We start from the raw sequence: 25831 nt of genomic DNA, 5'->3' as shown, positions 1-25831 counted from the left end.
TATTGTCTTGCAGCCCCTAATACTTTGTGACAAGGAATTCCATTGACGCGAGGTGGATATTGTAAAAGATGATGAATAACAAGATGTTCTATGAAGAGGTATACTTAGCGTGCCACAGATAAGTGATCTAGTATTTACGTCGTGGTTAGAGTATAGATAAGAGAAACGAGACGAAAGGTAATTTGGTGTTGAAGTGTGCAGAATTCGAAAGAGTAAAGACAAAGAGTGTAAAGTTCTACGTTCTTTAAGTCGGAGCCACGAGAGACTTATATATATATATATATATATATATATATATATATATATATATATATATATATATAAAGTAAAGGTTGGTAATATTGTGATACGAGTAATATTGTGATAGTTCTTTTTGAGAATTTATTACAATTTTACTGAGCGAGGGAAGAATCGATTTTGTGCAGAAATTTGTCCACGAACATTTCTTTAATACGATGACGCAAAAAACCGATCTTCCTCTCGCTCAGTAAAATTGCAATAAATTAACAAAAAGGACTATCACAATATTACCCATATCACAATATTACCCTATATATAAAGCAGAAAGTAATTTTCACGACGAATTTGTTTCATAAATAAAATTCTCCACGTATACAATAAATAATTCTTATAAAATATTTGTACCTTATAAATCAGAGCTAATTATTTTGTATCAAATGGTATATATTACTTTAAAATATAAAAGTCTCCTTTTCTCGTTCCACAAATCATTAGGCTAACTCTTGCATGATATAATACGGTTAAGCGATAGCAATAGTAATTAGTAATATAATAATAATGAAGCAATTAAGACGAGCGTCGTAAAAATTATTGAAAATTATGGGATAGTTAGGAATCAGCAGGTATCCAGAATGACAGCATTGCGTGTGCAGAATAAACTATTCAATTGCTGCATGTGTCAAGAGAAAGAGCGAATGTAGGACGCTTGTGAAGAAGTTGGAATAACCGGTGTACTCAGTGGCATCAACATATATATGGGCCCCTAAGATCCTAGCCCATCCTATAATTTGTTATTATTATTATCATTATTATTATTATTATTATTATTATTATTATTATTACCTATTATCATGATAGCCTTCGTGGTAGATTACTTACTGAAATCAGTAAATAGCAGGTAGGATATTGCTAAAAAGTTGTATTTAAAAGATGTTTGTGGCGAATTTATAGGAAAAATTGCAATCAGTAAAAACACATTTGCAACACGTCATGCTAATCGTATATACTGGCGAGTCCATGTTGCATGATATATTTTTATTTTAAAAAGAAGTCAAGTCTCCAATTTAAAAAAAGTTTACATGTTTATAAAGTTCTATTTAATTACTACAACTCGGTAATTGTGTAGAACAGCTACGCACAATAATTAGGAGATTTTTTTAAGTGTAGCTGCTCGAAGGCCTCAATGTATAAAAAAGTTTTTATTTGGTGGTCGTAATTGGTATTTTAATTGGTTATTTTACGACACTTTAACAACTGATATGGTTATCTAGCGTCTGAGTGAGACGAAGGTGATAATGCTAGCGAGATTTAGGGGAGAGTCGGGTAGTATCGGACATCGGGTAATATCGGACAGTGAGTTTCTTTCATATACCACTCGATGATAGTACCTGATTGACATGGATACGTTTCTGTGATGTCGCATAGAGAAACGTAACCATGCCATTCAGGTACTACCTTATGGCGGTAGATGAAAGAAACGCACTGTCCGATACTACCCGATGTCCGATACTACCCGACTCTCCCCTATTCAGAGTCCAGCGTCGAAAGTTACCCAGCATTTACTCTTAATGGGTTGAGGAAAAACCCCGGAAAAATCCTCAACCACATAATTTGTCCCAACCGGAATTTGAACCCGGGCCCGCTCGTTTCCCGGTCAGACGTGCTAACCGTTACTCCACAGCGGTGGACCGCAATTGGTATCCAAAATCGCTGAAAATTTTGAGAAACCCCAATTTAAATATTTTAACTAGCAATAAGTGAACTTTATTTGTTCAGTTACGACACGTAGGCTATATGTTCACATTCGGAATGTATAGAGTATAAACACATCGGACCACAGTTTCAGCTTCAGATTCTATTATACACAAACGACTTGATAACAGCCATATAAATCGACTTTGGACTACTGAAAACGTATTTTTTAACCAACATCTCGATATCGAATGATTTAGCATTAAACTTTCTCTGCAATCTATATTGTCATACTACCATAGTCTAGTATATACAATCACGAAGCTTGAGTTTATGAGGGTACTAGGAACAATAGACTGTGCAGGTACTATTTCGCATTGTCTGTAATGAGGCGATAGTAGCGATCCTAGTGGTTAGCAACTATTTACGGATGCATATATACTACGCATTGAGTTTCGTGACTGTATATACTAGACTGTGATACTACATTGAAAAGTTTTTTTAAAAAAGAAAGGAGTGTAACTCAGGAATAAACTGCAAATTTTAGTGACTTTTAATGTATAAATTTGGTATCACTCCAGTAGAATGAAAGATTTTCAATAAACGAGGCTAATTAAGTTAGAACTAATTATCAGGAACGATAATTAAACAAGAAAACACTTCAATAATTACAGTATTTTTACGCGCACCTTTATACTGAAAGTGATTCACTGTTTACTGGTTAGAAACTTTCGCGCGTCAGAAATCTTGTTTTGGCTTCAAATCAATCCTACTGCGCCCTTTCTATTTTGATCGTTATCTTACGATATGAATATGTGATATTCTAGGTCAGTGGTATTCAATCTTTTTTGCTGCGTACTCCTAAAATATATTTGTACCCTCAAACTGCAATGCAATTATATAAGAATTGACAAAAGACTATGATTGATGTTGTACTAAAATAAGTTATTATTATTATTATTATTATTATTATTATTATTATTATTATTATTATTATTATACAATACTTACTGATGCAATAATAATAGTAATGATTTACGTAACATGGTATTCAAGCAAGGAAAAACAAGAGTTGATATCTCAAAAGAAACTATAATGTAATGCAATAATTATCAATAAATATAATAAAATAAATAGGTCAGCATTTTACATGGGCAATCAGTGGATGCGTATCCCTTGAGACATACTGTATTCTGAATACCACTGCTCTAGGTAAACTTATCTAAATTATACTGAGGATCACGTAAGATTAATTTCTAAGGGCCGTATTGATAGACATTTTCAGCGCGGGCTTCCGGTGGATGATCAGTGTTTTTCGTATTCATAAACCAGTATTAGCGATAGGATATGATTTGAATTCTGTACTAGTAACCAGTGGATAGCCGGGGCTAGCTTAGTACGCTCGTAGCGCGTGCTGCGAAATGTCTATGAATAGCACCCAAAAAGATTAATTTGGCAGTCTCTTCAGTGTTGCCAACTAATACTAGATATCACAAAAAGTGTATAAAATCACATAATAATAATAATAATAATAATAATAATAATAATAATAATAATAATAATAATATAGTATTAACAATAATGATGTCTTGTTTATTTACCACATCTCATCTTTATGTTGGGAGGTGTTTTCTAAAAGATTCAATAATTTGTGAAAGAGAATATTTTTGTTCTGGGCCTCTCGCACATTATGTTAGTATATAGTAAGTAGATTAGTGTATGATCTTATATTAAAATGTATTTTGTCTGACAACATGAAATTCATTGCTTTGATTAAACAGTTTATGATTTATAAGACCTAACCTAAAAATGTATTTCGTTTGATCACGTGAAATGATTAGTATGAATTCCGAAAACGAATGCCACTTTGAAATGTATGCTTTAGAATATTTACTCCATTATTGTAATAAAAGTCTAAACACGAAAGAAATTAATTATAATGTGAAATGATATTTCTATCGATTACCCAAGGGCATATATCACACGAAATATTTTATATTTATTTACACTTAGCCTATTGACTCAATTGTAACCGCAACACAAAGCAACACATACAATACCCATTATATATTAATATTAATACTGATATTAATTAATTATTAGTATGTTCAAATTTCATTAGCTTCCAGTAATGGGCTCAGAAATCTAGAACAATTTGAATTTTCAGAATTTAAACTACCGACAACTTGTGTCACTGCTGCCAACATAACAGTTATAAAATCACGACCAGTTGTAGTATTTCTCAGTACCGAAATTCGAAACGAAGTTGGCAAAAGAAAATTCAACCTGCAAACTAGAAAATCAGCATAATCCACTAGTTTATGTAGTAATGGAGGGAAAATGGTTAGGTTTCACTCTTAGGGTATTAGGTAAGCTGACCCGGACTATAAATGAAACAGACTCAACGATAAGGGAAAAATATTACGAAAATTGAATATTAGGTTCAGTATCAAAATATAATACGAAACAACATAGAATAAAATTCATAATTTTATTATTCCAAGTGATAATAAGACATCACATGTGCTGACGAATTAAAGCGTTTATGAATGAAGTTGGAGATCCGGTTCTCAGGTCATATTTCAGCAAAAGAAAACTGTTCCTTTGTTGCTTCCAGAGAAGTTCTGTATCATTCATATCCCTTACCCGACGAAGCGATGTCTGTAGCATTAATTCACTGCCTCTTAGGAGTGAGATGCATTTGTACTCCGGCTTCGTCTTATAGAGCTGTTCCAAATAAGGCAGAACATTATCTGTGTCATGTTGACGAAATTCCGTACCCTCCATGACGTCACATACCATGATGTTACATCCAGAAGACTTGTCGCGTGAGCCATTTATAGAACTGCAGTTACAGGATGAATGGAAGCGAAAGAGCAGTCTAACTTCAACGGGTTACCAAATACAACCATGTTCAAGAATGCGTGCTCTCTAAATGGAAGCATTTACATATCAGTATTCAATGTTCAGGAATGGAGAAAGGCAACCCATACCATAACTGGAAAGATGATTTTACTAGACTTGGCGGCTTGTAATTATTCAATTCCTATTTATGTACCTACTTATGATGGTCAGATTCGAATGCAAAAAGAGGTCAATGTAAAAGACTTGGGAAATGGAGACAAAGATACGCGAATTATGAACTATGTGTAAATAAATAACATTTTTTAGCTTTGTTAATAAAACTGATGATTTACTTGAAAATAAGTATAGCCCACACTCACATCCTAGGGCTTATACAGGGTGATTCACTAGGATTTACCGCCAGTTACGGAGCTTGTTTCCGAAGACATTCTGAGCAAAAAAGTCACACAAACATGTGTCCTAATCTCAATATTTTCACAATTACACTAATTTGAAGTTGTTAGTAAAATACCTTTTTTCTTTAATTTTAAGTGTAAAATAACATTACAAATAGAGAATGAACTATTCAGAAGTATCATTTTTTTAATTGGCTAGTGTTTTCAAGCTAAAAATGTGTTGTTAATTGCTTTGTACAGATTTTGTTTTTCAATTTTTAACTAAAAATCACATTATCCTTACGCACTTATCACAAAAATTGTTATAAATCATACGACTTTAGGAATTGATTCCTTACAGTTTAATTATGAATCCTAATGTACAGTCTTTACGAATTTATTAGAGTGGCGTTATTTATATCAATTGTTGTGATAAATACGTAAGAAAAAAATATTGTTGTTGTTTTCTAATGCCAGGCATTTGACCTCTTGCACGCCAATATTTTTCAAAGATATTATCATGGTCAGCCAATGAAGCACAGATTTTGAGGTGTTCCGAATCCATTTCTTGGTTTGAGTTGCACAATGGGCAGTTAGGGGACTGATATATTCCAATTCTATGCAGGTGTTTGGCCAAACAATCATGGCCTGTTGCCAATCTAAATGCAGCTACAGATGATTTTCGTGGTAAATCGGGAATTAACTCTGGATTATGATGCAGAGAGTTCCATTTTTTCCCTTGGGATTGTGTTAGCAAATTTTGTTTGTTGAAGTCTAAGTATGTAGATTTAATAAATCTTTTCACAGAGCATTATGTAGATTTAGTAACAGGTCTGTAAGTAGTAGTGCTGCCCTTCTTTGCTAGTGCATCCGCATTCTCGTTTCCCAGGATTCCACAATGGGATGGTATCCATTGGAATACAATTCTTTTATTGAGTGATATTAATTGAGAGAGCATTTTAGTTATTTCTGCTGTTTGAGATGAAGGTGTGTGTTTAGAGACTATTGATAGAATAGCTGCTTTGGAGTCTGACAATATAACTGCATTCTTAAATTTACTGATGTGAAATAGAAGATTCCTGAGACTTTCACGTAAGAAAAATGTAATTCTGTAGCTAAAAATGGTATTTTACAAACAACTTCAAATTAATGTAACTCTGAAAATATTGAGATTATGATACATGTTTATATGACACTTTTTATACTGAATGTCTTCGGAAATAAGCTCCGTAAGTGGCGGTAAATCATCGTGTATCACCCTCTATAGTAGAAGTCAAAATTTCATTGAACGGTTTGAATTTAGAGCTGATGTTTTTAAGAGCTTTCCCTTAATTAAGACTTTCAGTGTGTGATAATGAAATGTAGGGAAAAGAAAGCACTTAATGAGTTTAACCCAAGAACGTCCAACAAAAGAACACTTCTTTCTGTTCTTCACGCCATGTTCTTTTGATAACGTAGAAAGTTAAGTATTCATCGTGTAGGCTACACACTACGAAGATTAAAAAGAGGCAGAAGAGGTCAGGTTCTTTGTTCGAAGTGAGGACGATTGATTAGCATGAAACTTCCGCCCTTTTATCCGACACTATTTCATAGGCTGCGTAAATCTCAATAACATTTCAAGACATTTTGAATACAATATCTTGTCTCCGAGCGATAGCAAATATTGCCTTCCATTTTAAAAGTTAATCTGCTGATGAAGATATTTACTTCATTAAATACCACACGAAAATAAAGATAATAAACATTCTTCCTTTGGATCAACATCTTCGTCACGATCACTGTTATTATTACCATAATCGACACTTTCAAAACACACTTACCATAAAATTCACCACCAGATGATCCCTTCCAAAGATTGTACGTTTGACATTAGTGTGTTCTGTCCCCTCGTCAAGTAATAACCCCATCATTCATAAATAGCGCTATTCTTCAGTCATGTTATCAAATTATTACATCCTTCACCGAAAATGTCACTTGCGTCCGATAAGTATAATGTTAATTATTATTTATTTCAGACATATTATAGCATAAACTCACTGATTCGAATTATTATTATTATTATTATTATTATTATTATTATTATTATTATTATTATTTAGTCATTTAGGGTGCTATTCATAGACATTTCGCTAGCCCGCGCTACGAGAATGCTAAACTAGCTCTGGCTATCGACTGGTTACTTGTACGGGATTCATATCATATCATATCATATCATATCATATCATATCATATCATATCATATCATATCATATCATATCATCATCATCATCATCATCATCATCCTTCACGAATTAGGCCTCTGTAGACCTCTTTCGGCCCCATCTAACAGTCTTCTTAAAGGTCTTCCTGGTCGACGATGTCCTCTAGGTTTATATTGCATCATAATTTTTGGGATTCTTGAATTTTCCATTCTTCTTACATGATCTAGCCAATTGAATTTGTGTCTGCTGATTTTTTCTTCTACTGACTCTACTTCTAATTGTTCTAAAATTTCTTCATTCCTTTTTCTGTCTAAAAGAGTATATCCTGCTCTCCTCCTGAAAAATTTCATGTCCGTTGCTTTGATTCTGTTCATGTCTTTTTTCTTTAATGACCAAATCTCGCTTCCGTATAAAAGGGAGGGTAATGCTAGTGTATTATATATTTTTATTCTTGTAGATTTTTGTACTAATTTAGCTTTTAATGTATTGTTTATTATTCCTAGAATTTGTGTAAATTTGGTAATTTTCTTGTTCACATCTTTTTCATTTTGATAAGATATTTCACAACCCAGATAATTGAAATTTTATACTTGTTCGAGGCATTCGTTATTGTGTATTATCTTACTTCTGACTGGGTCTTGTCCTAAAAATGCCATTACGTTTGATTTTTGTGCTGAAATTTCCATCCCAAAATCTTTTAATATTTTACCTAATGTATACAATCCTCTTTGTAAATTATCCTCTGAATTGGAAATTATGACTTGATCATCGGCATAGAGTAAGGTATTTAATGTTAGAGCACTGGTTATATATCATATCATATCATATCATATCATATCATATCATATCATATCATATCATATCATATCATATCATATCATATCATATCACATCATATCATATATCACATCACATCATATCATATATCACATCACATCATATCATATCATATCACATCATATCATATCATATCATATCATATCATATCATATCATATCATATCATATCATATCATATCATATCATATCATATAATATCATATCATATCACATCATATCATATATCACATCACATCACATCATATCATATCATATCATATCACATCATATCATATATCACATCACATCATATCATATCATATCATATCATATCATATCATATCATATCATATCATATCATATCATATCATATCATATCATATCATATCGTATCGTGTCGTGTGGTGTCGTATCGTATCGTACCGTACCGTACCATACCATACCATACCATATCATATCATATATCATATCATATCTGCAGGGCTCGGGAAAAGTGACATAAGTCAGTTTCCACAAACCTTTTTTGATAATTTATTGACAACTTACAGAACATCTGCTCGATACATAAGTATTTCTCCCATTACAATAATTTATACAGAAAAAAATCAAATCGACATAAACCAGTGTAAGTTGTCAATAAATTATCAAAAAAGGTTTGTGAAAACTGACTTATGTCACTTTTCCTAAGCACTGCATATATCATATCATATCATATCATATCATATCATATCATATCATATCATATATCATATCATATCATATCATATCATATCATATCATATCATATCATATCATATCATATCATATCATATATCATATCGCTAACTCTGGTTTATGAATACGAAAAACGTTAGTTCGCTGATCATCCACCGGAAGCCCGCGCTAAAAATGTCCATAGTGTTTCACTAAATTTTCACGGACCATCTGTCCAACTGGAAGCAAAAATCTTCGTGCCGCATTCACTTATGAAACTGAACACAAAAACCGAGTCAGGACAATAATAATAAATGTAAGGGGATGTGGGAGATTAAATAAAGAACAAACAACAGAAACAATTAAAACTTTCCCACGCATGTACGTACACTCTTTTTCTCACAACAAATAAAATATTATAAAGGAACTTTTCTATAAAATGGTGCGATACCATATAGACATGTTAGAGTTGTTTTAAGTTTTCGCTCATTTTTTTCTCTCTCAAGTAATCATAAACTTAAAAACTGTATTAACTTAAGTACGCGTGTTTTCTAACACTGACTATAAAGCATTCTCCAAGTAAGTCCGATGCCTTCAACAGAAGCAGGTAATTTATGATCACATTCTAGGAATTTACATAAAAGTAGTGAAGTTCCCACGGTGTTATGCAGTGAATAAAGATATTTTAAAACTGCGACATGTGCATAACCTCATAGCCGTCACAGATAAGTTATACGTATAATTTGTTCTTTTTTAATTGCGCTTAAAAGAGGCAATCAAGCACCGTATACATCTCACGGTACAATTTCAGCGCTGAGTGACATCAATGGACGTTAGAATGAAGTGAGAACGGACATTCCTATACGGCAAACTACAAACATTGATCGCATAACTCATCTAATACAATTGATGTGTTGTAACTAGAATGTAAATAACAGTGTAAAAGCGTGAACAGTAAGTACTATACCATCTACTTCCAATCTAAAACGGTCGCTAACGCTCAGAATTATACAGCGAGTAATAGGCCTATAATTTGCGAAGGGTGATCCCGTAAAATCAAAGACAGGATGCAAGGTTTTTGGGTATTTGCACTGTGTCATAGATTTGTGTGTCTCTAAACACTGACAATCCTCGCACTGAAAGTCTCAAGTCATACTACATTAAAGACATGATCAGTTAATGTTATTGTGTCTGCCGGGATGATATAAGCTGCAGAGCTTTTGCGCAGAGTAGAAACTGTAGCTGTTGGCTAAAATCCCGCTATAAATGCTACGTTCACCTGCTGTCAATGCCGTTTCAGATTTTACTTCAGTGAGATATGAAACATAAACCAAGTAGCATTAATACGCCGAGATACGTAAAACTAAGTCTTTCTCCTCACTTGTTATGGGGGAGGGGTAATTTGGGAATTGGCCATCAGATAAAAATGCAACCCCCTCTCTTCTTCTTCTTCTTCTTCTTCTTGTATTCCCTTTCAATTCCTAGCATTCCTCTTGTTGTCCTGGTGTTATTCTTGTTCTCCTTATATTCTTCTTGTTCTCGTTGCATTCCCCTTGTTCTACGTAAAGATATGCAGCATAGTAAAGCTATGCACTTGTTGATTTTTGTTCTTAATGCCCCGATTAATGGTTTACTCACGTATTTTTAGTAGGAATCTTAAGGAAGCTTAATTTCTTATTCTGTCTGTTCATTTCACACGCTCCATCCTTCTCTAGTATCCAATTAGTGCATATCTATACTGAAATTATTAAGACTAACTTTTAAAAACATACTCACTTGTGAATTCAGCTGAGGCCTTACCGCGCATGCGCAAATCCGTTTATCTGACAAGCAAACATTCTCATGGGGGCAGATAAAAAAGTTAATTTCTTTTCTTCCACCATGTTAATAATGTCAAAACAAATGCTTATACAAATTTTGGCCACTCGAGCGCAATTACTGTACGAGGTCCGTAAAAAATAAGTTTCCGTGGGGCCGTTTATAGAAAGCAAACACAATTTCATGGAAAGATTTACTGGAATAGATACAGCAACCGTTGAGCTATTTTTGAACATATTCCCCACCGCAATTGAGACATTTGTCATACCGTGGCATCAATTTTTCTATCCCTGTGTCGTAGAAATCTACCGCCTGAGATCGATACCAGTGTGTGACAGCCGTCTGCATCTCTCTGTCGATCTTATGGTATGACAAATGTCTCAATTCCAGTGGAGAATATGTTGAAAAATAGGTCAATAGTTGTTGTATCTGTTCCAATAAAGGTTTCCAATGAAATTGTGTTTTATTTCTGTAAACGGCCCCACGGAAACTTAATTTTACGGCCCTTGTACAGTAGGCCCTAATTGTGCTCGAGTGGCCAAAATTTGTATAAGCATTTGTTTTGACATTATTAACATGGTGAAAGAAAAAAACTTTTTATCTACCTCATGAGAATGTTTGCTAGTGAGACAATTCCAGCAGGCCACCTTTTTCTCGTGGGAGGGACCACTGTAACAGGCTGACTGCAACATTACGGATACCCGCTACTTGTGATTATTTACTGTTTCTGTACAAATCCTATAAGGAGACACCAAAGAAATAATATGTTGATGACTATGATAATATTGTGACTATTTCTCCATCTTCTTCTTTCTCTTGCAGATCTGTATCCAATGTCCGTTCCACGATTACAGAAACTGATCAGTTCATCCGAGATATGGTATTTTTATTCATTTATTTTGTGGTTTGTTATTTAATAATTTCCCACGTAAACGAGTGACTCCATTTCGATTGGCACTTTTGGAATTTAACTACCCACTTTCAATTCCTTCAATATGATTTCGAAAGCTGCAACAATTTTAAATACTTGGGTACAATGATAACAGATAATAATATAACATTAGAAATAAAGTCTCAAATAATAATTGGCAAAAGATGTATGTTTACACATGGGAAAGGACTGAAATTTAGAGCACTATTCACATCTGCGGAAAAAGTAATCTATGAAACTATAATAAGGCCAGTAAGAACATAAGTCAGTGAGACCTGGGTGATTACTAAAAATAGTGAAAATATAATATTGTATTAGCGATTTGGAAAGGAAGGCACTGAGGAAAGTATATGGCCCAAATTTCGAAAAAGGACAAATCAAAGATAGAAGTAAAAGGGAACTAGAAATATTAAAATATTAGGATTCCGCTTCTGCACACACTGCTTACGAATTACTAAAACATATTTCAAAGATGCTTGAGTAAAGTTATTAGCATTGGTTGCTAAACCAAATATATTAAGAAAGGTAGATTAAGTTGGCTGGGACATGTATGCCAAAAAAAAAAAATAAAGATTACCTAAAAAGGCGTTATATGGACATGCAAGTGGAGCAAGAAGGGGAGGAAGACCAAAACTCAGACGGCTCCAAGATGTAGAGGACGATCTGAGAAAAACTGATGTGAGAAGATGGAGATAGAGGGCACAGAACAGGCAGGAATGATTTCAACTAATTGAGGTCCAGGTCCATCATGAACTGTAGCGCCAGTGGTGAATGAATTGACTTTATATTATTACTAGTGGCTTATGCAGCAAATGCTGCAAACTAAGTTCATTAGACTTTCAAATAAACATTTTTCAGATCTATTTTCAATGAAGAATACCAGACATTCTGAAAGTTATTTGCTTCCATAATAATGAAAGGTACTCTCTCTCGAGCCAATACTGAAGAGAACCATGCATATAAATATCTACACCACACCGCCATTAAATATATGAAAAAGACCCAACCCCACTGATTAATAACTATAAAAATATTTGATTTTTAATAATATTATTATCTTACGTAAGTTTTATAGCTTTCAGTAACATATACTATATAGCCGCCACTTAGTAAAATATAGAAATCAAAATCTACAAAACGTTTCACTTTCATATCATCACTATAGCATTAATATGTACAATTAATGAAAAATAGTCACATCATGGCATTAACTACAATAATATTTCATTTCTAATGGTAATAATGTCATCAAACCACCTCACGTTTTGTAGTTTTTAATATCCAATACACAGCTGTACCCAGAAAATTACACACCACAGAATCGAACCTGTAAATTATTTTTAGTAAGTTAAGTTTTTAATAACCAATTTAATTTGAGCACTAAATATGTCAGCATTCTTGCAGACATTGTGTAATATTGTTTACTGTAGTGTATGTTTCGTTTTATTCTGAAATGCAATTAGCTAGTTCTCAAAACTGACGACAGATGAATTTTGGAAAATAGGAAAATTATGTTGAAAAATTGACATTTCACTGAAAACTACTATTTTTCTGAAAAACTTTGAGTTCCAAGCTTCAAAATGAGGGGTCATTTATTAAAATCCGTTCAGCCGTTTTCCCGTAATTTCCATTACCAGTTCAAATTTATATAGATGTTATTTTTTGGAGTTTGAGAAAACATTGACCCAACAAGAAAACGTAAGTTATGAGAAGTCTTAGGACATTACAAGGTTCCAAATAACTGAATATGTCATCGAAAAAAGGATGTAACATCAAATTAATGAAATATGTTATTTAGATGGAAAATGTAATTTTGAAGCATTCGTTTATAATTTATTGCGTCCAATAGCTGAATAAACTTGTATCCTTGATTAGTCAAATGGTTCTGCTAATAAATACGTATAGTCTTAACGAAATCTGTTCCTGAAATTATGTTCCTCCTATCTCCTGAAACGTGTATTATAGATTTGTTGTCAGACCCTTATTCCAAGGAAGACTTCAATTGTGACCATGGTTGTAGTTTCTGCTGCACACTGTGTTGTTACCGAGACATTGATAATCAGCCCGACGAACACATCATTGTTGCTGGAAGAGTTGTGAGAGCCGCACGAGCAACGACCGCGGTCATGAAACCGGTTCGCTTCCGGTTCTGCAGCATCTTCATTCCTTTCCCGGATGTTGCATGTAATAAAATGCAACGTCACTAATAAACGTCTATCATCACCAGTATTTCAAGGTTAAGGTAAAACGAACGTATTCAGAGCTCAACGCGTCTGTAAAAAAATTGTTCTTCCACACATAGAATTGTCAATTAGGATTGCAGGACGGAGAACTAACATCGTTTCATTTTAAACCCGTTTTGTATTGAGTTGATATCGCCAGGAAATGAAATCGTAGTGAGGAAGAACGTGGCGTAGTCAGTATGCCTCCTCTGCATTCACGCACAATGCAGAAGAAAGGCACTATAAAATGGAGGTCGAGTATACTGCACAGCTAAGCGTATGTGTGCACATGCGTATGTGATTCACGAGAATTTACCGACCCTTACGGAGCGTATTTCCGAAGACATTCTGAGCAAAAAATGTCATATAATATTTGTTCTAATGTCAATATTTTCATAATTACACTAATTTGAAATTGTTTGTTTGAGTTTTAAGACTAAAGAATATTACAGATAAAGAATGAACTATTCAGGAGTATCATTTCTTTAATTAGCTAATATTCTGAAGCTAGAAATGTGTTGTGAATTCCATAGTTGCTTCGTACAGAATTTTTTTTTTTCCGATTTTCAACTACAAAATTACATTTTCTTACGCATTTATCACAATTGTTACAAACCACGCTACTCTTGTAAATTCTTTAAGACTGTACATTAGAATGCATAATTAAACTGTAAAGAATCAAGTTCCTAAAGTCGTATGATTTGTAACAACTTTTGTGATAAATGCGTAAGAATGTTGTAATTTTTAGTTAAAAATTGAAAAACAAAATCTGTACAAAGCAATTAACAACACATTTTTAGCTTGAAAACATTAGCCAATTAAAGAAATGATACTTCTGAATAGTTAATTCTCTATTTGTAATACTTTTTACCCTTAAAACTAACTTCAAGTTCGTGTAACTCTGAAAATGTTGAGATTACGACACATGTTTATATGACTTTTTTTGTTCAGAATGTCTTCGGAAATAAGCTCCGTAAGGGACGGTAAATCATCGTGAATCACCCTGTATAAGACGACACGTGTGTACTGCACATACGCATGCAAACATAATATAATGTTGCACGTAATCTATTTATTGATATTTACATATATGAAAAATCATATTTATTAAAAATATTATATGACCATGAAGACACTTCATACACATTTACCAAGGGGTTTATATCATCTATATTTGGACTTACTCCCATTCAAACTAGACGAGCAAATGATAGAACTCGCGTGCAATGAGGTCAGCAGTTTAGACAACACGGATACAGTATTCTAAATGAACGAACATACAGGTGAGATCATATTGCTCAAAGCTATTTTCATTTTTGCAACATAGCACGTTGTAACGTTTTGTTTATTTACTGCTATGTAAATTCATGAAATTTTGTTTTACAAAAATAGCAATGTGGAAAATGACAAAATCCCTATTATCTTGTTGGATGTTAATGTTTAGGGGTCAATTTAACCCCATGAAATGTCGGCCAGTGTATGGGACCGGTGCCCACCCAGCATCGTGATGCACTTGGGGAGCTATGATAGGTAGCGAAAATTCGATTTCGCAAACCAGCTATAACGGCGGGAGGATCATCGTGCTAACCACACGATACCTCCATTCTGGTTGGATGATCGTTCACCTCTGCTTCGGCATGTGGGCATGAGGCCAGCAGCCGGCTGGTCGGTCTGTAGCGCCATGGACTTTTTATATGTTAGCAGTTGACAATATTAGGTACTAATAATGACAAATAATTAGCCATATTTATGCACACAATTTGAATTACTGTTGGTTATTTCAAATTATTGATGAAATAATAGCAATAACGTTATACGTTTCCGTTAACATTCGAACTCATTCAGTTATAATTAGACAGTCGAGTAAAATAAACTATTCGGAGATTGCTTTTCTCTTGCTAGAGAATGATGCAGTTGATTGTACCCGTAGTGAAGGGTATGGTGAAGTTCGAGATGTTCAAAGTTTTCAAGGTGCCCCTATAAGTGAGAGTAATCATGGAGAAGTTGAAATTCATTTTGGTAGTGAAGAAGAGGTAGATGAAGCCAGTAGTTCCAATGAAAAAGACAGTGACACAAATATTGATGACACGATTGTACTGAAGGGAAGGAGGGGCATCGAAGGTTCTCGTCATGGACGTACTCCACAGCGGAATATTATACTTCATATGCCAGGACCGAAAGGTGCAGCAAAGAAAGTTACCACGATAGAAGAGAGTTGGAATATTTTCTTTGTGGAACCCATGATTCATCTAATTGTTCTTCACACCAACGAAGAAATATCTAGGCAGGCTTCAATACCACTCAGCCGCCCATTATATTCGTCCTACGAATACACTGAAAATAAAAGCGTTTATTGATTTGTGTTACTTAGCAGGAGTTTTGAAGTGTGGAAAAATCAATATAGAACTTTGGTTCAACACTTTCGATAATGGAATATTTAGAGTTACCATGTCTATGCCTCGTTTTGTTTCCCTTGCGTCATGTCTAAGATTCGATGACAAAGCTGCTAAAATAGAAAGAAAAGTCACTGATCCTCTAGCGCACATCTGTGGACTGTGGGATAAATTCATCGTTAATTGCAAAGAAAATTTCGTACCGTTTGCAACATTGATGAGCAACTGTTAGAATTCAGAGAAGATGTCCATTTAGAGTTTATATCGCCAATAAACCGATAAAATATGGTTCGAAGATTGTTGTGCAATGTGAGAAACTGTTACAAGATAAATGCTTCTCCATATGTTGGTAGAGTTGAAAAAGAAGCTCAAGAATCTGTTCCGACTTTCTATGTGAGAACTGTAACTCAGGCCATCCGTGGAACAAATCTAAACATGACAATGGACAACTGCTTTTCGTCTGTACCGCTTGCTGATAGTATAATGCTGACCAACAAGTTAGAAGAGAGATTGTAGAGTGGCCAACTTGGCTTGTACAGCGCTCTTAGCGGTGCCGCCGCGAAATATGGCAGAAATGAAATAAGCGCTCTCCGTTGTATAATTCCGTCTGCTTCTAACGTTGTGTATACGGGGATAGGAGCTACGATATATATATATATATATATATATATATATATATATATATATATATATATACTGTATGCCTCCTGTGTGCGCTGCATATAACTGCTATAGTAGAAGAAAAACGACAAATGATTTATCATATTTCAGGTAAATTTTATGACGTTAAGTCTATCGTTTTGTTAATTAGCAGCATTTCTTTCATGCGTAAATGTGTAACAAAGCCCGGCATACTCTACCGTGTGTACAGTATTTTTGTTTATAATAATAATAATAATAATAATAATAATAATAATAACAATAATAATAATAATAATAATAATATTATTATTATTATTATTATTATTATTATTATTATTATTATTATTATTGTTTAGTCAACTGTCCGAAGAGAGGTTTGAATCTTATAAGTGACACTAATAAGGCATCACTCATGAGGCAACTAAGACAGGAGATAATGCGTTATGGTGGCCAGTCCTTTTCCCCTACATTGCATACATCGCTGACTAGCTACATATTACACTAATCAGACTTCAGATATATTTATACAAACAATAATTGAGGGGTTCACAACCAGAGTGGACCAAGTCCTTCTGGAATAATTTTGAGAAATTGAGTCAAAGTTCCTGGCTCATGCTTAGCAACCTTCACCTTCCATAGGAAATGCTGCCCTCTGTGGAGTAACAAATGAGTTATGGACTTGGTTTGTTATGGCAATGAATAAATCTAAGTTTTCTTCATCTGAGATTGTATTAATCCACAAACCACAAACTGACCACTGGTGGATATGGTCCACTCTGGTTGTGAGCCCCTCAATTATTGTTCTTCCTCTGACTCATTTCGTCAAGTGAGATAGATGTACTGCCTGATAAATGACAATAGATGTAACTTACACATCAGCCAGAATCACGATCAATATTATTATTATTATTATTATTATTATTATTATTATTATTATTATTATTATTATTATTATTAGCTTCAAGTAATTATACAGTTTCGTATTCAACCATAAGACGACAATCAGACTAGCATATACTGTACATTATTTATACGGTACTAAAAGTCCTCTTTCTTACTTTGTCTTTTAATCTTCTTCAGTAGGCCTATCTAGAGCGACTTCTTTCGTTACAATACATATTTCAATAACTCATCTTTTCCATCTCCACACGTTTAGTAGTTTCTAATTTTCTCTTATTTCTTTCATGAGTGTACAGAATTGATCTTAAAATGAATTAATGATTTCCTAGGAAGATACTCACAGAAAGAAGTCTTACGATTTGTAGTTCTACCTATACGATATATGATAATTATTATTCGTCAACCAACTTTACAATTCATAGTTATGGTGGACCTTTGCATTTTGTAGTTCTAACTTTGAACCATACATTATACAGTTTTAGATAGTTACGACATTTATGCTGCTTCCCATAGCATACAGATATAGGTCTATGAAGATTATTACAGACCACGATCAAGGAAGTTCTACGGGGAATGAGGATATAGCGGGATCCAGCTGGAGAAGCAAATGCGAGACAGAATCTAGCATTTACCTACCATTACTAATTGGATCTGGAAACACCACTTAACCTGCCTGAGCTTCTTATTTATTACCTTGTTACCGCCAGACTGTTATGAGGAGATTCTGGGAAATGATCCGAACTGAAATTAAGATCGCTAGTGACAAGCAAAACATTAAATGTAATATTTAAAATATTCCCGCTAGAGTTATGGGAACAAGGATTTTCACTATACGTAATATGTAGAATACAATTAGCGTGAGAAATATTTTCATATTTAATAATGTTCCGGTAAAATTTCCATATTTCATAAACATCTTCATATTTTGCACGACGATTACGACCATTTTGTAGTATTATTTTTGTTTCGGCTTCATATAAGCCTTGACAATTCTTCTCTTTTTTGCACTATTTATCCCCTTTTGTTAATATTTCTATAACTGTGGTCCGTTCCAGGATTCTGTGGAGTAACTTCACGCATATGGGGGCGGAGTCTATCTGTACTGGAGTATATTGCGGACAGCATCAGCTCGAGGTCGCTAAGGAGTAAGATGCTCGTAGTAGAAGGTAGAGTAGAGTTCAGATAGAAGAAAAAAGTCAATAAATATGCTCATATTTTAGACAATTATATTTTTGTCCCCTTTGCTGTGGAGACCTTCGGTAAAGTTTTGGTATCCCAAATCGGCCAAATTTTGATCTCCATTACTGGTGATCGTCGTTGCACTAATTTTATTTGCGTTAGCGCTTAAGTATTGCCATTCAACGCGGAAATGCAATGAGCGTTTTAGGTAGTCTTCTCGAATCCACCCCTTTGGACGAACTCTTTCTCCTGTAAAATTTATTAAGTATTCTGTGTGTAAATATTTGTATTTAGTTTTATACATGTGTAATACAATGTATATTAGTTTATATACTCCATCAAAAAAAGAACTAAAAAGAAATCTTGAAGAGAGATAGAAATGATCCAATCCCTGCAAGCGTTTGCTAGAGTCGTTCAACCAACACCTCCCCCCAGAGCGGTCATTGGTCCTAGCCCTCCCACATACCACTTGCGCAGAGGTCTTGTTTCGTCTTTCAACTCTACAGATCCCAGGGACGGACCACAGTACCACTGAACTGTGTTTTTCAGACATTATAAGGAAACAATAGAGATATTTTCAGGAAACACTTGAAAAGCCTAAGCCACCCATTCCATCAACATTCCTGGATTCCCAAGGACAAGTTATATCTCCAAATTCTCCTTTAGGGTCATTGAACTCGTAGCGCCAATGAATTTGAAAAGTCGAAATAAAATAAGTGATTCCTATTCCATCTTTGCTCATTCTTTCAGCTCCAATGAAAGTCTTTTTAGTGTCGCCATGCTTGCTTATAAACGTGTCAATAAATTAATGTTTTAAACGTATCTCAATCATAAATTTTGTAGCCTATTTCATTTCTTCTATTATTGCAACTTAATGGATTTTTCGTTTTGCAAAAGAATATTAACTGACAGGTGCAGGCTAAGCTTATGTTGTATTGTAACCAGTGTTGAACATAGGCGATGTAACAACCATTTTCTTTTTCATTTTTTCCTTCATTGTAAATAAATGTAACCTCTTGTATTCAGGCAAAGATTTGATTATGCTGAAAAACTGTTAAATAAAGACAAAATTATTAATCTCTAAAGACTTGTTTTGCAAATAATGATAGAAACCTGCTCAAATGGTTTAGAACGAAGATATTTTAGCACTGAAATATTTATTTAATATTTTCATATTTTGTCGAAATAAATTTAACAGTTTATCAAACTTTACTTGATTGTTGTGCCGGTCTCTAATCATCACAAATATTAGAAAGCAGACTAATATTCTGCATTTTTAAGCCTGGATCTTCTTCATAATAAACAGTCACACCGAATATCAAAAACGAAATGAGGAAAAATCTACGCTACAATATTAGGAACCAAATTTTATACTTTTCAAATTTAAGCTTTAAAGACAGCACGATATGATCTTACAGAACTGTAGAGACATCCATTTGCGAAGGAGCAAACCTGAGGCGAAGAAAAAATTGATATAATTGAGCCCTAAAACTGACAGAAGGTGCTTGTAAATTTTTCAACATATGACCCCGGCTTTACTTCCCTTTCGAAGGCAACCACTGTGCTGTGGGGAATTTTATCGTACCTTAAAGGTCATCTGCCTTCGAACAGATTGAGTTCGTAAAACTCAGATCCAAACGAAAGCATTCTAACGGTCTAACCATTAGAATACTGAGGACAGCATATTGTGTAAAAATACGATAAAGCAAGTCATGCTATGCAGAATCAGCACGAACTCGGACTTCCGCCAATTAAACCATAAATAACACGCAGAAAAAGTCGGTGTCATTCAGATGGCATATAATTTCTCATTATGTGCTTTATGAGTTTCGCAATAATTAATTTATTCGTCATATTTCACGATTATAGTTCATTTTTTCCTCAGCTATCATCTAAAAGTTATAAAGAAATAAACAAATAAAACGTACATTTTCTGCATTCCAAACAAGACATTTCTTGTAATTCCAAGACATTGGCCTTCAATAAAATTTAATTATAGAAGTGTACGGTTTAGAAAGATGTAATACAGTTCTTATTAGACCTGTAATATAATCGCTTCCGAACATTTATTTAGCTAGCTTACTAGTAGGCAAAGTGAGTACAAATTAAAATTATAAAACAAAAATGTTTCTAGGCACTACTATAAGAGCCAGGCTCGTGTACGGTGTGGTCTTAGCCAATAATATAACATAAAAATTGCAAAGAAAGTTTACTGAATACAGTAATTAACTTAATTAACACCGATAAATAACACACAACAAAAAAGAAAAAAATAAGAAAGAGAAAAAGAGAAAAAAAAACACATTTAATACAAATTGACAATCAGACAGAAGCCAGTGATATTCAATAAAAACATGAATGTAGTCGACAGAAATAAAAAGGTAAAAAATACACATGTTTGTTAATATTATCATGAATAATTTTATAAATTTCATAAATTTATTACTTTTTTATTTATGAAAATAACTGGTATTTAAAATTGATAAAATATGAAAAAGAAAAGAAATCTCGGATCCCAAATCGCCGTTTAAAAACGTTATGCAATGTAGTTCTATATGTATGTATTGAATTTTATTAAATATTATATCATAATAAAAACATGGATTATAGTCGTGAGGCGTACAGTTCAAAAACCCTCTAAATCCACTTTTCCAGCAAAATTATTTGTTTATCTCTTATTGACCCATATATAATGTTCCAAAGAGCTCTACATATAGTGAAAAAGTTCGTCTGAAAAATAGTTACTTTTCCCCATATCCTCTACATACAGTACCTAGCCATTTCAGAATAGAAACAAAATCAGTAAAAGTTCCCCCCCCCCCGTTTTCAGAAAAATTTGCTTGAATCGATTTAGAGGGTTTTGGAACTGCAGCTTCAAGTTCGAAGCTCTTTATTTACTCTTTAATTTACTTAGGCCTATAGGTTTGTGTTGTCTATCTTTTACAGATACTGAGTTACAGACATTTAAAGAAGTTACGCGACAGCGTGGTTTATATTTTGTATCTTTATAGCGCAGGGTTGTAGATGAACGATAATCAACTTTAAAAGCAGTGCTTTTTATGGCGGAACGTGCCGGAACCTTTTCTTTATATATATTTTTCATCACGAAACCGAGAAATGTTCGAATTTCGCGCCACCAATATATTGTGAGACTTCTCCCAATAGCCCAGAACACCACGTGTCATTCGCGCTTAAGCAACGTTGCCTAGTTGTATTGTTAAGACTCAGTCGCTGTTATGGAGGTAATTTAAATGTTACATGCGCCCAGACAAAATATTGTAGCTACGAAAAGGATGAGACGTATGAACTAAGTCGCGCGAAAAACATTATAGTTCCATGAGGAACTTTCTTCTTATTATAATTGTTGGGCCTCTTTTCATCACTTTCTATCCTGTCAAATATGTTAAATCGTGGTTGTTGAAACGTCGTCATTCTGCGACAGATGTCACGAAGAAAGAGTGTAACAGGAAAGGAGAAAATGTTGAAGAAATGATTATGCTGTGGAAAATCCTCTGATATTTTCGGCATCGTATGTAATGAAATGACTTTGTTGCAAAAAAAAAAAAAGTATTATGTTAAAACAAATTGAGTCACTTTATACTAACAAGAATTAAATTTGTATTTCTTCTGAAAAGTGCATTAACATGTGAGAATAAATAAGAATTAATTATGTTTTTAACATTTCTTTCCCCCTTAATTCCGTTTAGGCCTTGAAATGCTAGTACAATGGGCAATAATCATCTCTCCGCCAGCTCCAATAAATTTTACACAGAGTTCTACTACTTTTTTTCCAGAAAAAGAAAGTATTATTAATTTATAATGAGATTCTAACTACATTACTTATCAACTCATGTCGAAGGAAAATAATCGTTGCTACAGCTTCAGCATCACCAAAAAATAGTAGGAGTAATAATAATAATAATAATAATAATAATAATAATAATAATAATAATAATAAACCAGTAATAATATGCATGTAGAAGGCTCTAATTTCCTTCAATTTAATCCATTTAAATACTATTAATTATTATAATCTTAAATAAACTCCTTCCGCATCAAGAAATGCCAGTTGCCAATGTCGAAACTCTAAATGAATAAACGAGTTCCATGATTTTACTTTATATCACAATTCACATTACAACCATAGTCTAGTAAATATAGTTACGAAGCTCAATACGTAGGGAATATGCATCCACAGATAGTTGCTAACCACTAGGATCGCTACTATCGCCTCATGACAGACAATGCGAAGTAGTACCAGCACAGTCTATTGTTCCTAGTGCACTCACAACTCTAGCTTCGTGACTGTATATACTAGACTGTGCTACAACTATTTCTTCTTTTGTTTAACCTTTTCCTTTCCTGCCGACTTAACAATTCAATGCTATGTAGGGGAGGGTATATCTGTGGACCAACTTTTAGCAGGCGAAAATTGTGGACCTTTCTGGTCGTGTGGTCAGTATGTCATAGCACCACCTCTGAAACAACACATGACAGCACTTGAGAAGAAACAAACACCCAGTTCCGTAGATGGAAGATAAAACTCTTCCACTGCCTACGCCGGGGGGAATCGAACCACAGACAGCTTGATTGGAAAGCAAACGGCGAATTTTCTACAATTCAATATAATAATAATAATCGTATATTTTAGCACAGTGTTCATGATAGAAAGTATTAATCGTATTATTCAACAAAGTAGCCGGAAAAATGTGACAATGTTTCATCAACTCAAATAAATTAAATATCTTTAGTACTACAGAAAATAGGATATGGTTAAATAGTGGTGTTCTAAGAACAAACGTAACGACAAGATAAAAGTGTTTTGAAATGTGTTCTACCTGGCATTTCACCAGACATCGTAGTGCACATGTTTATCGTGCGAAAACACAGGAAACATGTGTATATTAATTTGTAATTTGTAATACACCATTTAGTACAAAATGTCTTACAATAATTCAAATTGTCACACTGTACTATGGGTCTAATTTATTTTAGAAACATCATAACAACTAAGCTTCATACCGACTATCTGGAGCAAACAATAAAAACTAGACCACTACTAACTCGGGTGAAAATAAATTAATTCCTTGCCACACTCCAGATAGTAAGCCAAGAATGCGATGTCTAAGTGTGTAAGTTATCTTAAGCTCGACTCACCTACTAAAACTATTAGAAACGGTCATATCCTAATGGATCTAATGCAATTAAATGGAATTCATGTTCTATGACAATGACAACGACGACGACGACGATGATGATGATAATAATAATAATAATAATAATAATAATAATAATAATAATAATAATAATAATAATAATACACTAATAAAGAAATCTTGGCCCATTTCATATTCATAATCAATGGATGTGCCCCACAACAAGACGATAAAAATAACAGAACTCAATGAGTAAATGAACACATTTAAAATGTAAAAATCCGGTAGCAAATAAATGGGAAATATTGTGCGAACCCTTGTGTTATAAAAGACATATAACTTATTTGCATTAGGCCTACTTGCAGCATAGGGCAGATCGAGAGGAATATAACGGAACCGGTACGTTTAAATTACGGAAGTAGTGAAAGATAAATGGTTGTTGTAAAGAAATTTACTTCACATATTAGCAGAACATCTGTAGTATCGAGTGTGTGTGTGCTGGCGGGATTGCCATCTAGGCAGGATCTAGCATTCCTGCCAGAGCGGTCGTCCTTCGGGCAGGGTGCAGAATACTGATGAGTTGCGTCACTCGATTTGATGTCATCTCTATTTAGTTCACCTTAAGATGCTGATCCTGAGATCAACTTGGTAGCACAGCGGTCAACGATCTCATTTCGTAATACAGGACATTTTCGTTGGCAGCCTGCTTCATTCAATAGTGAATTACGATTGTATTCAGATGGCAGTGGTATAATTGCGAGGAGGTTTCCATTTGCAGCAAATAAAATATTTTAGTAATCATTTATATAGTTACGAATTCGTGTTTGATACTGACTCTGTAATATGGGTGTGTGTTTTGTGTGTATGTGTGTTGTATGTATGCATGTACTGTCCGTTACTCAGGAGAAGACGGGGGGCAAGAATGTGACCTTCTTGACTATCGCTGTTGATTATTATAAACATCGCTCAGATAAGCATCCCAGTAGCCAGGTTATTACTCGTGCAGGAAACATGAGTAACAATGCGTATGGAAATTAAAGCTAAGTTGAACAGAAGGAGACCTAATGTTTCCGCTTACTACATTACAAATATTGACGTGTTGTCGTACGTTATCTGTTCACATCCCTTCCTCTACAGTCCGTTCTCGTCTTCTCCTGAGTCACCGACAATATGTATGTATGTATGTATGTATGTATGTATGTATGTATGTATGTATGTATGTATGTATGTATGTATGTATGTAGCTAAATTGTAAATTAATATATACCACAAATTAAAAACCGCTATTGTGATTGGTTAACAAGAATATAAAGAATTTTTCACGCTACTATAACAGAATTTAGGCTAGAGAGCGCGCTTATAGAATGAAGTGTTAATTTCTGAGTATATTTATATTACAAAAAAGAGTAATCAGAATGATAGTAGGTGCCAAATGTAGGGAATAGTGTAGGTCCATTTTCAAAAAACTACAAATAATACCCATGGCTTGTTAGTTCATTTTTCTCAACAGTAATCTCACTACAGGTTTTGATTTATCTAGAGAAAATCAAAAGTCGAGTGGGATTTAATTGACTATTACACGATTAGAAGAAAGTATATTATAAAGATTAGAAGAAATAAAGTACTATAATACAATAAAATATTAATTGACTTACTGAAATTCTATTTCACTAATGTTAGTTTCACCAAAACGTTTGAACGGAGCCG

General features: G+C 33.9%; 1 long non-coding RNA gene across 2 annotated transcripts in view; it reads left to right on the top strand.

The window, feature by feature from the left end:
• Nucleotides 1-25831, top strand: part of LOC138701797 (uncharacterized) — a 143383-nt gene that overhangs the window by 52225 nt on the left and 65327 nt on the right. The window contains exon 2 of one of the 2 annotated variants that reach the window (XR_011332693.1): nucleotides 18845-18955. The exons of the other annotated variant lie outside the window; for it this stretch is intronic. This is a non-coding gene — a long non-coding RNA (uncharacterized lncRNA). The remainder of the gene's footprint in view (nucleotides 1-18844; nucleotides 18956-25831) is intronic. 2 annotated transcript variants of the gene reach the window in all.

This window comes from Periplaneta americana, chromosome 6 (genome assembly GCF_040183065.1).
Source record: "Periplaneta americana isolate PAMFEO1 chromosome 6, P.americana_PAMFEO1_priV1, whole genome shotgun sequence".
NCBI classification, from domain to species: Eukaryota; Metazoa; Arthropoda; class Insecta; order Blattodea; family Blattidae; genus Periplaneta; species Periplaneta americana.
The sequence above is the reverse complement of the archived record's forward strand: the minus strand, read 5'-3'. Positions and strand labels throughout refer to the sequence as shown.